The 11,036-nt window shown below is 50.0% G+C and overlaps 1 long non-coding RNA gene across 1 annotated transcript in view; it reads right to left on the reverse strand.

The window, feature by feature from the left end:
• The window catches only part of LOC117889543, a 34,371-nt gene extending 24,330 nt beyond the window's left edge, over positions 1-10,041 (reverse strand). Inside the window, exon 1 of the long non-coding RNA XR_004648507.1 lies at positions 9,933-10,041. This is a non-coding gene — a long non-coding RNA (uncharacterized LOC117889543). The remainder of the gene's footprint in view (positions 1-9,932) is intronic.
• Between the last annotated feature and the right edge of the window lie 995 nt (positions 10,042-11,036).

An 11,036-nucleotide genomic window follows, 5' to 3' on the forward strand; every position in this document is an offset into this window, starting at 1 on the left:
GGGCTGGGAGCCGGGGGGTGGTCGGTCGGGGCCGGCACCCCAGGGCCCGAGCCGACCCAGGCTGGAGCCGCGGGGGGACCAGGCTGGGCCGCGCCTCCTCCCCCCGCCCCCCTTACCTGCTTCAGGCTTCCCGCGAATTAAATGTTCGCGGGAAGCAGGGGAGGGGGCGGAGACTTTGGGAGGGGGCGGAGTTGGGGCGGGGCGGGGGCGGGGCTGGGGCATGGGCGGGGCCCCGGGGAGTGTCCTCCATTTGGAGGCACAAAATATGGTAACCCTATGCAACGTGCTTTTCAAAACGGGGTGGGGTGGAGTGTGACAGGGAGTGTGGGGGGAGAGAGAGTGCTTTTTGGAGAATGTCAGCACTCTATTTTGCAAGTTCCCAACTCCCAGCCCCCTGCTCATTCATTTACTCACTCAAAGCAAACAGCAAACTGTTTGCTTTTTCTCTGAGCTTTGAAACCGGCACTTCCGCATTCCTGCAGCCGGTCACAACAATGGAGAGGATTGGCCACTTGACAAGGTGATCAGTACGGCGCTGCAGGTTGATTCCTGGTACACACTCACAGTGGAGAGTCATAGCCACTCCGCTGTATCTCTTATACTTCTCGGGGAGGTGGAGTAACTCCAGAGGTGTACCCAGGGAGAGACAGCGCTGTACGTGCCTTGCCAGTGTAGCCGGTCAGTGAGTTACAGCGCTGGAGCGGCTTTACAGCGCTGTAACTCGCAAGTGTAGCCAAGGGCTTTGTGTAGTATTTTGCACTTGTCTTTATTGAATTTCATTTTGTTGATTTCAGACCAATTCTCCAATTTGTCAAAGTCATTTTGATTTCTAATCCTGTCCTCAAAAGTGCTAGCAACTTCTCCCAACTTGGTGTCATCCACAAATTTTATAAGCGCACTCTCCACTCCATTATCCCAGTCATTACTGAAAATACTGAATAGTATCGGACCCACAACTGATCCCTGCAGGACCCCACTAGCTACATCCCCTCAGTTTGACAGAAAGCTATTGATAACTAGTCTTGGAATACAGTCTTCAACCAGTTTTGCACCAATCTAGTAATAGTTTCATCTAGACCACATTTCTCTAGTTTGCTTATGAGAATGTCACGTGGGACTGTGTCAAATGCCTTACGAATATTAAGATATACCACATCTACATCTTCCCCCCCATCCACTAGGGCAGCAACTCACTTTGCACGTTTCAGAGCATGCTGCAAAGCCCTTTACTTCGGTCTCTTTGGAGGAGGTGAGCCAAATAGCAAGGGATTCTGTTTTCGTAGTTGAAAGGATTGTGACTGGCACATCATAAAGCAGAAATAACCAGCTAAGTATAAAGAAGTAGGTGCAGACACTCATGTATTTACACACGTATATGCACAGACGCACACGGCCATTACATGGGAAAACCAACATGACTAAAAATCTACTGATATTTCTCTTTCCACCATGACACAGCTCAGCACACGAGTGGGAGCCGGAGTTCCTTGCTCAAAGTGTGGCAGGACTGCATTAGGCCTGCTGAGAGCACAGCCAGGCTGACTTGGGGAGGTCACTTCCTCATCCAAGATGCCCCGAATGAATCCCAGTTCTCAGGCTCCCCTCCCCAGTCAGGACTTTCCTAAGATGCAAAGTGAGATGTACACAAAAGAATTACCCCTTGGCTGGAAGCTTCCATTCCTTCTCCTCATAAGGTCCTGGCATGATCACCTCCATATTGGTAACAAGGAATGGGGGGCTACTCCCAAAGAACCCACCCCAGACCTGGCAAGGAGAAGACTTTCACAAGCACTAACAGGAATCAGAGACTTAACTACCTGTTGTGCCTTTGAAAAATCAGCCCCAATGGGCTTGGGGCCTGCTGGGGCAGACATGGGGAAATTAGTTAGTACAGTGGAGATAGCCATGCAGTGCAGACATGCTCAGTAAAGTTGTTTCTATATACAGTGTATTTTTACTACATACTTAGTAAGTATGCTTCAGTAGCAAGTGTTAATGTCTAGATTCAAGAAACTCTCCGTTAGCTGGGGCGCCTCCCTGAACCAAGAGCCGCTCCTATCCCAGGATGAAGGCTCTTTTGGCTTTCCCTCGCCAGCCTTTTTCTAGACACCCATTTCTCACAGTTCTGTCCAGATCCGTTCTCCTTCTGCCATCAGCCAGCCGCCGTCTCCACACTTAGGCTAGCTGAAGTTTAGGAGAGAGTCAAAAACTAGCACAGCCCCATAATAAGGTGGAGGAGGGAGAGGCTGGGCAGCTGGTTTCTGTAACCACATCGTTCAATGAGCACAGTGGCTCTTACACAAACCAGCACAAACTCCCCTTCATTCCACCTCCTCACCCATGCTGTCCATTGAAAGTTAAGGGTCTTATCCTGCAAATCCTTAGTCAAGAGATTAGCCCCATTGACTTCACATGAGTAAGGCCTGCTCATGTGGGTAAGAATTTGACAAGATAGCGCTGAGAGTCTGGCAGCAGCTGCATTAACTTTGGCTGGGACTTGAGACTATTTTTGGAAGCTTCACAAAGATCCAATGAGCCATTGATTCCCCTGCAGCTTCTTTTAATCAGAGAAATTAACAAAAACTTCGCCCTCTGCTATGGAGCTGTCCCCATCCTGCTGCTCTGGCCATCGCCTTTCTAGCCAAGCAGTGGATGGGATTCCCCTCAGCGTTCTGCAATGCTGCTCCTTAATTAGAAACCTCTTCTTTAAGTCTTACATTTTCTTCCTGCAGGTTTAGTCCCTATCACCTGCTTAATCTCAGGAGATTACTTTCTGGTCTCTAGGAAAAAAACCTCCAGTCCTCTTTTAAATCTTTTAATTTCACCTCATACAATTCCTCCCTGGTTTAACAACTTGATAATAATGAATAAGATTAAAATTAGGCTTTCTACGTGTTAAGGAAAGAGTTTTCTTGCTGATTAAGGGTAAAGTAGAGTTAAGAGTCAGGACAGGGATAACGCTAAACTTCGGGGCTGAGCTTTCGTACCCTCCCGCTTGTAACCAGCAAAAGAGAGAATATGGTCTGGATATGGGATAGTTTGGATTGGAGAGCTTCCAAGAGAACAGGCAGGAGCTCAGTGTAAAAGGCACATGGCAACAGGAGGAGTTGGGGCCTAGACATGGATGGGACCAAATCACCTGTCTGGATCTGAACATCCTTGAAGGCTGGGGAAATATTGCTTTGGTTTTGGGCTTGGTAACTCAGGCTCATCTAACAAATAACAATACTCTGCACTTCTCTAGCACCTATGTGAGGTAAGTCAGTATTATCCCTATTCTACAGATGGAGAAACTGAGGCACAGAAAAGTGGCTTGCCCAAGATCACACGATGAGCCAGTGGGAGCTACTAATAGAAGCCAGAAGTCCTGACCCTGCTCTGCCTGGGTATGTCTGCACTGTGAATGGGGAGCGTACTTTCCAGCTTGAGTAGACCATATGCACGCTAGCTCACTGCGAACTAAAAACAGAAATGTGGCTGTCATGGTGTGAGCAGCAGGAGGGGTCAGTCGCCCGAGCAGGTTCCTAGGATCTCAGATGGGATCGTACTAGGCAGCTATACTCTGTTTTTAGTGCGCTAGCTCCATCAGAGCTAGCAGGGATACATCTCCTCAAGCTGGGAATTACACTTGCTGCTCCAAGTGTAAACGTATCTAACACGCTAGCTGCTCTCTCATCTCCTGGACCCGCAGGTGCAGGGAGCACTGAGTGGCTGTGACAAAGAACCCGCATGAGTGGATAGGTACATGTGGAGCAGAAATATAGGCGGGATCCTTGGGACTCTTTAAGAGATAGGCAGGTCCTGCCAGGATGAGACAAATAACACCACTAGACCAAAGCTGTTTTCGTTTATGGTTCTGAATCCCATGGGGACTGAGTCATGGAGTCCTGACGTATTAGGGTCCCTGATCCACCGCACTGAAGACTAATGCACAAACTGGTCTTTTAGGGCCTCATTATTCCTGGCTGTGTTTAGGGCCGTACACAGTTATCACCGGCCCAGCTCCCACTTGGCAGGATGATGCTGGGGGTGGGGGCAGGTGCTCAGGCAGGGATGGGGAGCCAGGGAGGAGGGAATGATACTCAGGCAGGGTATGTGTGGGGGGGTAAGGTATGCAGGGATAGTACTCAGGAAGGGTTGAAGGGCAGGGTGCGGTGCTCAGGCGAGGGTGAGTGGGCAGGCAGGAAGGGTCGGCGCTGAGACAGGGTGGGGGGCAGGCAGGAGGGGACAGTACTCAGACAGGGGTGGAGGGACAGGCAGGAGGGGATGGCGATCAGACAGGGGTGGGGGGCAGGCAGGAGGGGACATGCTCAGGCAGTGGGGCAGGCAGGAGGGGACAGTGCTCAGACAGGGTGTGGGGGGCAGGCAGGAGGGGATGGTGCTGAAGTCCATTATGTGGAATATTAAATGGAGAGATGACAAACGAACAGTTTGGGGTTTTTTTTGCTAAGCACTGGACACACCCAGCCCCCTCCCCCGAGGGTGCTGGTACCAGGTGTGCCATTACTCCTGCCTCGCTCCAGATGAGTCCATCCCACCTGGGCTGTGTGTGTGTATGCAGAGGTCATCCTGTCTTTTCCTCTCGGTTACTCAATTTGGCCGGCCTGCTATTAAGAATGGTTTGTCCAAGGGCTCCGAGGCTCTTGTCACTCTGCTCTCTCCCTTCCCCTTGCCTCCTTGTTTTGGCTGCGTCAGCTGAAATATGGTCGGAGTTCACCCCATTGGTATTCACTGGGCTCCTTTCCATGTTGATTGCTGAGGTGAAGATTTCTCCACCATCCTCTTTCTCTCTCTCCTCCCTCCCCCCGCCCCTTCCCGGCTGCTCAACAGATCTGTCCTGAGGGCTCATGATTAATTCCTGCCCATAAACTTTCTGATGAGGCTGTGTGCTCACGACAGGCAGTCCTCCAGGATCAAGGATTAGCTCACAAAGCAAATTTCTCTGCTCTGGCCCCCCTACCATAAGGGTTTCATTACCTGCTGCAAGGTTCACACAGTTGCTCTCTGTTCTGCGGAACAGCTACAAAACAAGCAACTCCTGCTCGGAAAAGGTCAGGGCAGCCTGAGAAGGATCTGGATGGTCCCACCAGCTAGCACACCTTGGCTGAGCCTTGTTCCCTGCAGTAGGAGTGCCCTCCTAGGGTCTGAACAACTGGGGTTGTTATTTAACATGTGCCTCAGCGTGACCAGAAGACCATTTTGGTTCTGCAGCTCTACAGAATTTATTTTGAACCCAGCCCCTTGGGCTGTGGTGCACAACTCAGGAGCATCAAACTCATCTGGAACCTGATCCAGCACATGTGTGAAGTGTTGCATGTAGCAGTGCAAGGTAAAAGGCGATGAGCCAAACGGCGTGCACGGGGAAGGCAGAGCGCTGCTGCAAGGCCACCAAATTACTCCCATCTACAAGCTAGAGTGAGGCCTAATGGAGTGCCCAGCTAAGAGCCTTCTTAGCATGACGAGAATTAAGGCTACACCCATGTCTCCTCAGACATGATTATTCTCTGCCCATGCTCTGCCCTTTCCCTACCCTGCACATGTGCAGCTTAAGGTGTGGGCATGCCTGGTCCTCAACGCAGAGGACCATGCTCAGTATTTAACCTACTTGCATCCTTACCTAGCCTCCCCTTGCAATGAAGTGCTGCAATCTTGCATGCCCTATGCTCTGCAAGGACTTGGAGAATGAGAGGCATGGATTACACAGGAATTCTTTTATGAGGATCAGTTCTAGCAACCCTTTGTTTTTTGATCTATGTGCTGTGGCAAAGTTCCTCCTCTACCTTGGTGGGTCCTGCACTTATTGGCGGATTTGCTCCCCTCAGTGATCTTCCCCTCTGGTGGAACCCACAGTCTGGGTCAGCTCCTCCTGTGTCTGATCAGGAGTTGGGAGGTTTGGGGGGGGAACCCGGGCCCGCCCTCTACTCCGGGTTCCAGCCCAGGGCCCTGTGGATTGCAGCTGTCTATAGTGCCTCCTTTAACAGCTGCATGACAGCTACAACTCCCTGGCCTACTTCCCCATGGCCTCCTCCAAACACCTTCTTTATCCTCACCACAGGACCTTCCTCCTGCTGTCTGATAACGCTTGTACTCCTCAGCACACCCTCTCAGTTCCTTGCGCCTCTTGCTCCCAACTCCTCACACCCCTCGCTGACTAACTGGGAGGCTTTTAACTAGTTCCAGCCAGCCCTTGATTGGCTTCAGGTGTCTCAATCAATGTAGCCATCTCCACTGCCTTCTAGGAGGATCTTAATTGGCCCCAGGTGTCTTGATTAACCTGGAGCAACTGCCATTTGGTTACCATGGTACCAGGGATTTATTTAGCCTGGGGCTAACATACCTGTTCCTCACTACTTTACTGTAGCCATCTGGCCTTGCCCCATCACCATGCTAGGAGGGAGGTGCTCCATGACAGTTCCCCCTCTCAACCCCTAAAGTGACTTGCAGGATGAAATAGCTGGAGAACCACCGCTGTGTCTGAACAATCCCTGAATCAGATGCGCCTGGAAGCAAAATCCCTACCATCTAACCAGGGCCGGCTCTGGCTTTTTGGCCGCCCCAAGCAAAAAACAAAAAACCAACAAAAAAAAACCTGCGGCGTGGCCGGAGCAAGGGTGCAGGGGGACTCCCTGCCCTGCAGATGTGCCCCTGCTAGCGGTGGGAGAGGGAGGGAGCGGGGGTGGGGGGGAGAGAGAGAGAAGGGGGGCGGCCACACGGCCCCTCCCGCTGTGCCCCCCTGCCGGGAGGGCTCTGCACTGCTCCAGTCGGCTGGGAGGGAAGGACGCGGGCTGCCCTGCCGGGCTTGCTGCAGGGCGCTCCCGTCCTCCGCGCTGCCGTCCCCTACAGGGCGGCCGGAGTGGAACAACAACAACAAAACAAAAGCGGCCGTGCCGCCCTAGGATTGGGCAGAATGCCGCCTCCTACAAGCTGCCGCCCCAAGCACCAGCTTGCTCGGCTGGTGCCTGGAGTCGGCCCTGCATCTAACAAAGTTCTAAGTTCTAGCAAAAAGCAACAAAGAGTCCTGTGGCACCTTATAGACTGGAGCATAAGCTTTCGTGGGTGAATATTCTCCACCTTATGCTCCAATACATCTGTTAATCTATAACATGCCACAGGACTTTTTGTTTCTTTTTACAGATCCAGACTAACACGGCTACCCCGCTGATACTTAAGTTCTAGCAGGCATTTTAAAAAGCAAGGTAAGTTATATCATAATGGGCTCTAATGGGGGATGTTCTTTACCAGCAGCCGACTGGCCTCTAGAAAGGAAAAAAATGCTCTATCTCTGAAGATGTCAAGCAAAACCCAGTAAGCTGCTTCCCATCTGATACTTACAACGAAAAGCCCCACTGAGCTGTTGGAGTGAGAAGAAACCACCTCAGTCCTGATAGGACCTGGAGTTTGGGAAGTAGTTTGAACCCACTCTGAACCATGTGCATCTCCATATACAAAGGTGTTGGAGGAACGCTGCTTGAGTTTGGTGTTTTCGATGCCCCACCTATTTTACCCTCATGGAAGCACCTGTGCATTATAAGATTTTACTGCATCATTCCCATGGATGCCACACTGAAAAGTGTTCGACTTTCAGTAGTGACAGCTCATGTCAGCCAGTGCTGTTTGGCGGAGTCTAATGATGTGATGTGACTCCACTAACCCTACCTGGAGGCGGGGCTCTCTGAATTGGTATTGTAGCTTCCAGTTGCCAATCAACAGGACCAGGTACAGAAGTGCGGTCCATCCTTAATTTGAAGAAGGAAATGCATTAAGCCAAATTCAGCTAATGGGAGCCTAGCCATTGCTGCACTCTAAACACGAACCCACACCAGACCTCGGCAATCCTCTCTGCCATTGCTGCACCCTAAACACGAATCCACACTCCTTCCATTGTACAGCACAGCCAAGCCTCTCAGTGCTCCATATTTCTAAGTGTTCTGAGAGAATCTCGGTAAGAGTAAAAAAGCTTCTGGACATCAAAGGAAATCTGGGTAGTTGACTATTGAAAGATACCCTGCTAGGAGGAAAGGGGAGGGGACTGTTTTGCATCAACACCACAACTTTGCCCTGGCACAGTAGCTGGGAACTCCCATATCCACAGCCTAATTACTGGCCTTTACAAAGAAAGCTGCTAATGAGAAGAGGGCAGACTGGTCACATTGCATTACCTGTATTTGGTTGTTTCAATTATCAATAGCATTGGTACAGACAGGGAGTACAAAGAAGTGTGGAAATAATTGAGTTGTCAGAGGACGTGTGTGACAGGCATCCTGCCCCCCTGGATGGGTGTGTATAAAACCCTAACTAAAAAATAATTCTCTCTCCAAACATGCTCCCCCCTCCCCAAACACACACAATGCTGATGCTAAGGGCAAGCCCGTCAGCAAGTCTGAGCAACTTGAATTGCAAGGATGCAGGTTGCGCACTGGCAGGAACGGATGCCTGAACACTGATGATACTGATGACTTCCTAATAGGGAATGAGCACCATTTCCATCTCTTCGCCATCAGCTGAATTATTCAAGAGAACATCTCCTCTATCATCTTGTTTGCAGCAGCCGTGAACCACCCTATTGGCACTGCAGTCAACATATCAGAACAAGACTGGCGTCCTTGCCTCCCCTTTTCAGTATATGAAAGGCCTTTTCCCAACAATTAGTCTTTTTGCTTCTACTCTGAGGCACTGTCACTTTAAAGATGCTGGTCATTTTTAAAGAAAATGTTTTGGTCTTTTGATTCTCGTTCTCATTCCCTGTGGACCAGCTATACAATAAAGGGCACAACTGAGTGATAATGCTGCTGTGGGTATGAGCCCTGATTAACTTGTTCACATTGATCCGAGGAGAGTTTTGATCGCAGCCGAGGTTAGGTGTTGGGTTGGTTTTCTTTTTTAGACCTGCCAGAAAGCAACAAGTAGCATCATAAACTGGCCCATGATCTCAATTAACCCCAATACTTGGCACTTCTAGAACACTGCTCATCTGTGCACCTCAAAGGTGGGTGTCATCTCTACTTTGCAGATGCGGGAGAAACGGGGCACAAAGGGGAATTATTTGCACAGCCACTGAGCATCTGCAGCTCCCTTAAGGAGTCCAGTGGGAATTGTGGATGCTCAGGATCTATGAAAATCAGGCCCTAAGGCCTCAGTTCAGCAAACCAACTCTATTCAGCAATGCACATACACATGCTTAACTTTAAGCACAAGCTTAAGTCAGATTGGCTTTAATAAACATTAAGCACATGGTTAAGTGATGTCTTGAATAGGGATGCTTCCCTGAATCAGGGACTATGAGTTTTGAATAGGGATAGCCTGGTGCATAAGCTTAAGTGCTTTGCTGAATCAGGGCCTTAAATTAATTGCCTAGGGTCAAACAGCAAATCAGTAACAGAATCTACAAGTCCTGACTGCCATTCTTGGGTCCTATCCATTGCTCTACACTGCGTTCCCTAGTGCACACGAAACCAGCAGCAAAATGTTCTGACACCACTGGGTGAAAGATGCTATATATGTGTGAAGTATTATTACTGTCTTGTTAGGTATCTATTTGGACACACATCGTGTCCTCCTGTTACCTGGCTTAATCTCTTGAGCCCAGGGATGCCCAAACTTTGTGATCCCAAGAGATGCATCATTGATTTGGCAGGACTCCCATGGCCACATCTACTTTGCATTTCATATTTACATACCTTAAAAATAAATGTACAGCCCCATTGCATTCCAGTTTTGCTCTTCTCTTTCTCAATAAACTAACAGAAATTTCTTATTTACCAGATTACTGCTGTTCACCAGCAAAAAACATGAGTATTTGAACCACTTTCTCCTCCCCACCAGCAGAACACTAGAAAATTGCTGTTAGGGCATAATTCTGTACTGGATGGGAAAGACTAGATGGGACCTTGGAGGTCTCCTCAATTCCTAATAGTCACGATCATCTACATTACCTTCCAAAATAGCTACGCAACGTGGATTCCTCTGACAGGTGACTGAGGATTCCAAAGCTGGGGTGTAGCAGGTGCATCTCCTTTTGCTGACCACAGTGACTTGGGATTAAACCATTAACCAGAGAGGACTGAGGAAACAGAGAGAAGAAAATGAAGGACTTTTGAAAAACAAACAAACATATAACATTAACCTTTGCTTCGCAACATTGCACTCTAGGGCATGGAGAGGTATGGGGCTTCTGAGTGGCAAAGCTCAATAGGCCAAAGGGGGAAATGGTGTAAGTTACAGCTTGTAAATGGGGGTCAGGGAGTCAGAGCTGCTGTGATTCTGGCCCAGCGTGTTGGACTTGTGATCCACTATGCACCTGAGGATTGCAGGTATCTAGGACACCTGCACGTTTACCCCAGTCACTGCTGACTTAGGGATCAATCCTACAGTCTGGTGAGAGGTGCTGATGATTTTCAGTTCCCACTGTCCTCAGCAGGAGCAGAGGGGGCTCAGCACCTTGCAGGATTCAGCTCTTAAGAGAAAGCCAGCCATAACATCCATCTCCTCCTCCTGCCCCCCTTCTCTCCATTTCCCCATCCTTGTTATCCTCACCCCTCCACAATTCCCACCAGCTCTACTTGTGCCTCTTCCCCGCTCCGTCCTGAAATCCCCCCAGATCCCACATACACACCCTCCTCTGCCATCTCCTCCTCACCTCTGGTGACATCTCTCACAACCACCCACCCCACAGCCCTTGCCCCTCAGGCACCATCATTTCTAATCTCATGCCCAACACCCTCCTTCCCCTTTTCCGCCTCCCCTTCAGCTGCTGTCTCTGGAATGTCCCTTTAATTGCTAAAAAGAGCTCTGCCATCCATGACCTCTTGATATCTTGCCCCCTCCAGCTCCTGACCCTCTGCAGCTGCCCTCTCTTATGGAAGCCTTTCTTTCCCCACCACTCCCTGCCCTTGGATCAGACTGCAGCAGGGGTGTTGGGTTCCTTATCCCCTCTCCGATCTCCCTCGCGCCCCTGGTTATCCCCATCCTTACTCATCTCTTAAAACTCTCACTCACTTCTGGCTCCTTCCCTCCAGTACGAACATGCTTAGTCTCAC

This window comes from Trachemys scripta, chromosome 17, assembly GCF_013100865.1.
Source record: "Trachemys scripta elegans isolate TJP31775 chromosome 17, CAS_Tse_1.0, whole genome shotgun sequence".
In the NCBI taxonomy this organism is placed as follows: Eukaryota; Metazoa; Chordata; order Testudines; family Emydidae; genus Trachemys; species Trachemys scripta.